General features: G+C 48.3%; 2 pseudogenes; both read left to right on the top strand.

The window, feature by feature from the left end:
* Nucleotides 1–536: 536 nt before the first annotated feature.
* LOC120839637 lies at nt 537–1399 on the top strand (annotated as a pseudogene).
* A 3636-nt stretch (nt 1400–5035) lies between these two features.
* LOC115323910 lies at nt 5036–5986 on the top strand (annotated as a pseudogene).
* Nucleotides 5987–7016: the final 1030 nt, after the last annotated feature.

The following is a 7016-nucleotide window of genomic DNA, read 5'->3' as shown; positions in this document are numbered from 1 at the left end:
AATGCCATGAATGAGAGAATGAATCAGACGATCGTCACAAGACTCAAATTCAAGGTTAATGAGCAGCCAAAAACACCGTGGCCAAAGTTTCTTTGAGCAGTCGTCGAGGAATAAAACAACACGCCTCACGAAGTAACCGGATTTTCGCCAGCTTATGTTCGGTTCCCAGCCCTACGCCTTGGTCGTTGAGAATCTCGTCCCCACTTTGAAAGCAAGAAAACAAGCCGTAAAAAACTCAGAAAGGTATAACCTAAAAAACAAAATCATCTACGACAAAAAGTTCATTGCAGCCGACCGTCTCCCAGGCGAGCTCATTCTTCTTGAAATGTTATGCTACTTGGCGGTGCCCAGAAACGCGGCTGGCAACATCGATTCAGACGGGCGACGCCATTATTACGGATAGCGTCGCGAGCACAAGCTGCGCTCCTGCTGTTGGCAGCGTACCTCACTTGTGGAGTAAATGCTTGTCGACAACCCCATGCACCTTTACGGACGAAAAGGTTCAAGCGTGCTACAACGCTCACAAGTGGACAAACCGAAATCGGCGACGCAGTTACAAGTTCGTAACGGAGAGCTACTTGGAGCCGAGCTCTCTGAAGACTGCAGCATCTCTTCGTGGGTAAGTTTGACGATTTCGTATATTGCAGCATTACGTAAATTGAAATCTATTTTTGGTTGAATGCAGAGCGGACGCACTCATCCTTGTACGCAGGAAGTGCTTCCGGAGCCAGCGCAAGTCAAGCAAGCCATACTGCGTGACGGCAACGGTTGCGGCGGACGGCACTGTTGCAACGAGTGGTTCCGAATGCACGGCCAAGGAAGGGCTTTGCAACCACGTTTTGGCTCTGCTAAGGCTGGTCGCCCTCCTCAAAGGGCAGGGATACGAGGAGCCTCCCCTTCAGGTTCGCTGCACCGAGCTACCACAACAGTGGAGGCGTCCTCGTGGGACCGAGATTGCTGCTGCCAGCGTCGACGATGTCGACTGGCGGAGCATACGGGAAAGCGGGACTTCCAAACCCATCGGGTCCCGGCTGTACGACGCAAGGAAGCGCCGGAGAGACATAGCAGAGATGCAAGACGCGATGAGGAACCTGGGGAATGAGCTTGGCTCCCTCGGGGACTTTCCCTTCGCCAAGCATCTAAGGTGTGTGCAAGTGTTGGGAACCGATTGTACCTTTGGTGTGGTCCCCGAGGGAAGCCTGCTCACCTACCAGCAGTCGCTATCACCTCACGGGCTATCACCAATGTCGGCCCCAACATAGCCCCGTGCTCCAAAGATGCGTCAACAAGCAAGTTACCTACATGTCCAACACTTTTCAAGTCATCAAACATCTTTGACCCAGCCTTGAAGAGCCTAGGAGGTGCTGAGCTGAGCCTTCTTCAGGTATTATCACCATGACCAAGCCATATTCTTTTTATGCATACCTAATATAGTGTCTTCCTTTCTCTGTGTAATAGAGATGAACTGACATGGTTTAAACCCCCCCCCCCCCCCCCCCCCGCCCCCGCCCCGCCCCAAGAAAACACATGTTGTCCGAGAGGCCCAGTGCATGAATCTTGAAATAGTATTTGCAGTAGAATGAAGAGTTCGCTTGGTGCTCCAACAGTGTTTTTTTCTGCTCCAAAATGGACTTCTGGCTGCACCAAAAGGACTCGAATCAATCACATCACTGAAAGTATTTCACTTGCCGTAAAGAAAAACTTGAAGAATTTTAGACGGATTCGCACGCATGACCCTTCACAGTTGCGAGCCGGACACGCTACTGACTTGGCCACGGCTTGGGAAAGAACGAAAGTTTATATGTTATAGCTAGGGTATGCATTTTCCGGTTTTAACCGAAAAACACCAATAAACATCTGTTGGTGACGAAAATATAAAATCGGTTAAAACCGAAAAACACTGGTGGTTGGATATTTTCGCCCTGGTTAAAACCGAAAAACACCGGTCGTTGCTAGTTTAAGACCTAGCAAAACCCTTTCCCCGTAGAGGTTCGTCAAACGTGTTATCTTGTGGATCCTGCATTCTTCCAGTGTTTATATATGGCTTGCAGGTGGCATCAGTCCGCCCTCCTTTCTGGGGGTCAAAAGCGTCTAGTGAACGCAGTGGAAGCTAAGCTCTCATACGCCTTTCCCCCATAGTGTCTCCCATGGCCCCCTTTTGTGGACAAATTAACGCAGTGGAGGGTGCCTTTTCCTCATCGTGTCTGGCCAAGTGATGTCGGTGCAAGCCATGTATTTAGAGGTTGCTGTGGTTCCTGGAAGGACACTGCCAACGTCTGTGTCGTACAGGAGCGTGCGTTTTCATAAATGCGGGTTGCGAACCGCAAGGAACGTGCTGCCATGATGGCAGCACGTTCCTTGCGTGTAGATGCAAGCATGAAAGTATGCTTGCATCTACTATAATAACCAAGTGTGAGAAATAGTTGCTTCCTAGAGAAGAAGTGTATGAACTATGTGAATAAAATTGGAAATCTTTGTCTGTGATTAATCGCTGTTTTTCACCAATAATCACCGATTTTAGCCTCGTCGTGAGACGCTCCACCGAAATACACCGGTGTTTTGAAAATAAATAAACACCGAAAAACATCCGCCGATTTTTCTCACAAATAAACACCGGAAAGTACACACCCTTGTTATAGCTTCCGTGATACTGCAGAAGTCTCAGAGCCCACGGTAAACATAGGGTACAAAAAGTGCCGGCACTTGGCGAGTGCTTTGCACGTTTTTTTGTAGGTAAAATGAGTTTCTACATTCTGCTGTATGTTTTCTTATTCCCTCCAATATACTGTACTTATCACTGCTGATGTACTTTGTGCAGGCATGGCATCACCTATGAGCCACATGCAGTAAGAGAATATGAGAAGCTCCTGCGTCATCTCGGCCATGATGTCCAGACCTCCTGTGGTCTGGTGGCAAACCCTATTTCACCATGGTTAGGAGCGTCGCCTGACCGGTGTATCTTTGACCCTACCTAGGCCACTCCTCATGGCGTGGTTGAGGTTAAATGCCCATACTCCATGTGGCTTTCCACCACCCCAGATTCCCCAGGTTTCTACATGGCCAAAGATGCTTCTGGTGTGCACAGGCTCAACCGTGAGCACAAGTATTATCAACTCCTGGGGCAGGTGGCTCTGTCTGGCCTGGCTTGGGGAGATTTCGTGGTCTACTACAAAAAATTAATAATTGTTGAAAGAATATGTTTTTCTGTGTTCAATTGAACCAAATGCAAAGAAGCACTGGACGAGTTTTATTTTCGTACGTTGCTGCCAGTGCCATACCTCATACAAAAGTGCAACAAGTAAAGGCAGCATGTTTCACTTTATTAAGTTTGATTTTCAATACTACCAGTCCCCATAGAGGGAATTGACCTTACAAGTGCGGCTCAAGTTTCGCCACGCGTATGCAGCGCCGCTTTCTCCCCTGGCGGGCTTTGCTCACATTTTAGCTGCGTACATGGCGTACGCTTTTTCCGGAGATTTGCTAGTCGTACGCTTCTCGCTGCCTCGCCGTAATGAAAACTAGCGCGCCCAAGGCAAAAAGACAGGGCACTAGATATTGTGTATTTGGCTGCCACAACAGCGTTTAAACACGAAGGGAAAGGAGCCTCTTGTGAAGTTCTACGCGTTTCCGGCAAGTGGTTTGAGACAGACCGCCGAGAAGCCTGGATTAGGGCTGTGCGGAGGACAAAGTAAGTGACCATTTCTCTGCCTTTCTCCTACGATTCAGTAGCTCAACTACACTAAGTTACCTTGTTTTTTTAATAGCCCTGATGGCTCTCCGTGGCTGCCGAAAAAAGACACGAATATGCAGCAGATACTTCATAAACAATGGGAAGAGCGAGAGCCAGGTCATCGTTCGGTTGCCAACAGTCAGCCAACGCTTATTGTGTTGCTTTTGTTGTTCCTTTTCGGCAGGAATTGCTAATAGCAGACGCAAAAATAGCAGCCCTCAATGCCGAACGATGTAGCTTTGATGCTGAAGCACTCATCGAATTGGTGAGGGAGCACAGATTTCTTTTCGATCACAGTGAACCTGTCTTTAAGGACACGCGAATGAGGGAAAATAGATGGAAGCTTATCGAGGAGCAACTGGGAATGAAAGGTGAGCGACCCTAAGAGCATGAGCGCGCAGTGGACTGAATGCTTCTTTTCAGAGGGCACAGCGGCTGGATATTCCTATATGGTTTCTTATCTCATTTTGCGAGCAAAACGGATGCCAGTTTTTGTTCATTTCAAACGTGCCGCATTGCTATTGGTCAGGCAAAATATGTTAACGAGCAACATAAACTATGATCGATTTAAAGGAAGAACAGTAAAAGCAGGACCGACCACTAGACGAAAATCGTCCCCTTTGACCATTTCACCGAAGCGTTCCCCAGAGCAGCAGGAATCACCATTGCATACTTACCACCAAACTCCGCTATTGCTGCTGAAGATGCCGCTGCTGATCCTGCTCCACGGTTATCCAAAAGTTTGGCCAAGAAGGCATGGAAGATATTTTAGATGAGAATTACTACAACAATGAGCCAATTTTTGCCACATTTCCTTTGCATCAAAGGAAGAAGGTTGGGGGGCTCTTGAAGAGAGTTTCGTCGGTAATTGCCACACCCCTAATGGAAAGTTGGTTGTTCATGAAAAAGGGAGAGAGGAATCCAACATAATCTATCTACTCTGCTACAAGCTCTACAATAGACAACCTCCCTGGGTGAGAGGTGCAGCTTCTGCCGTAATTAACAGCTTCTTGAACCCGTCAGCCTTCCGCACTCACTCTTACCGGCGCAAGACGAGATGTCGTCAGAGAAGAAAGGCAGAGCAGTCTACTACACAGCAGCCCATCCCGCATCCTTGGGATAAACTTGCCGGTCATAAAAGACGAAGAAGTGCGGAAAAGTTTTTAGAAAGATCCATTGCTTACACCTTGTTTAGGGAAACCAAACGGCCTCGTCTATTTGCAACTCCAATTGTCTATAGGGGACGCCACTGCAGTTTTCAAGATGGCTGACTTAGTGAGGGTCGGAGCTACGGGGAGATCCCTGCTAATCACGAGTATTCTAGCTTTCGCAAACGCAACGCTTTATTCCCGTTGCTATGAGGAAGCAGATCTACTCCAGACAAGGCATCGTTTTCTCTGTGGAAAGACATCATCGACCAAGGATACCGTGGAAATACTCGCTCTGCATCTCACGACGAGCAGCATCGGGAGATCCGCACGAGATCAATGTCAAACTCGTTGCTGGAGACGACGCTTTCAAGTTTCACGTAGAAGCAGCAGCCTGCTCGTGCGTGGCGGGACCTTCCGAGTGCTGCAATCACATAGTCACCGTTCTCCCGCGCTGCACCGGTATGCACCTAGCTACGGGACTTGGCGCTGGGCTACGGTAACGAGAGTCCGAGATCGTCTTGCTGGATCTGTGATCGTCGCTCGCTCACATTATATGGACGCAGGCACGCCGAGCACTAATAGCCTCTGTACACCTCGACGTTCTGCACTGAAGCACAATGGTCGTTTTCGTGGAGGTGGCACTCGAAAAATATGCCGCGACCGAGAGGCTCCCGGACTTGTGCATGTCAGATTAATTATGCGCACGATATGTCGATGCGATCGTTGCGTGGTCTCATTTCTCAACCCGAGAATTGTTTCTGGCATGGTGGAAAATATGAGATGATATACAACGTAATACAGGTATCAAAACACAGAACAGGCATGTCGACGATCACCTGGCAGGTATGCAAGTTTATAAATTTCAGCTTCAGTTTCATTTTACAGGATGGGTATCCAGGTATTGGAGAACTTAAGTTGCACATACAGGAAGTGCTTGTGGAGAAAGACGCCCGGAAAGGCGCTGTATGGAAAGTCTGCGCCCGTGACGGCATTCCGTCACATGAGAACGCAGCTTGCTCCCCTGGAATCTTCTCAAGAGCAAAGGGACATCTCAAAGCAGCTGAAGGGTGCCTGCTTCAACTCTGCGCTTGCCAAGCACAAGTAGTGACAAACATTCCATTTTAGAAATATGGAAATCAACCCACACTAAAGTTTCAGCCCAGCTATCCCTAAACTTTAATCATTGCTTTCTCGACCCACTGGCCACGAATTCGAGCAGGTCTCGAGCCTTGCTCGACAGAACTTACAAAGAATCAAATTAAATTTTATGTTACCAAGACCTTGTCAATGGTAGGTGGTAACTGCAACCCTGTCAACATTTAATTTAATGATTCCGCATTGACAATAAGTAGTGGCAGTAATTGAGTCAATGTTTAATTTAATCATTCAGCACAGATTATAAGTAGTGGCTGCAATCATGTCCCCGTGTGCCAGTAGGGTTCGGCACCACGTGGCAGGAGGCTGTATGAAGACCTCGTGCCTCTGGACGGGGTCAGTTGGTCCGGTTCTCCAGCAAGGGTCAGAAGGTTTTCATACGTCACCCGATAACTGCAGCACGACCGCCGTCCTACTCGCACCATCCCCAATGACTGGAAACGGAAGTGACTATAGCCCGGATCTAGAGGAGATTATGGAACTCCATATCAAACAGCTGCAAGGTGCCATCGCAGCGGACCGGACAACTTAAAATCGCGAACTTAGAGCCACCATGCTGGAAAGTAATACCCAGCTCGCAAATTCCGTGGCAGGAGCGGTCACAAGATCCCCGAAGCAGCCCATACCTGGCACCCCGTCTTCAGGGCCGTCAGTGGTCCCCACCTTGACCACAGCCCTCCAGTTCTGCAAGCACCCAACCTCCACTGCCGGGCACCACGCCCCCCCTAGTCAAACAGTGATATTTTGGTTGCAGTGAAGAACGCGCATGCCTCAGTCTAACTGAATTTTCTCGACATAGTGCGAAGTGTCTCAGTATATTACTACACCATTAAGTGTATTTCTTTCGTTTTTTATATTTCTTCCGATCACTGCATAGAGTTATTTTTTGCTTTAGTGATTGGTAGGATTTTTGTGTGTGTGAACTTCTGTATTTTCTTTCAAAGGAGTAAGTTGTTTCTTCGGTCTCATACTAACATTCA

The sequence above is a fragment of the Ixodes scapularis genome, unplaced genomic scaffold (assembly GCF_016920785.2).
Source record: "Ixodes scapularis isolate PalLabHiFi unplaced genomic scaffold, ASM1692078v2 PGA_scaffold13__105_contigs__length_92229423, whole genome shotgun sequence".
In the NCBI taxonomy this organism is placed as follows: Eukaryota; Metazoa; Arthropoda; class Arachnida; order Ixodida; family Ixodidae; genus Ixodes; species Ixodes scapularis.
Note: the sequence above shows the minus strand (reverse complement) of the source record. Positions and strands in the feature narration are given on the sequence as shown.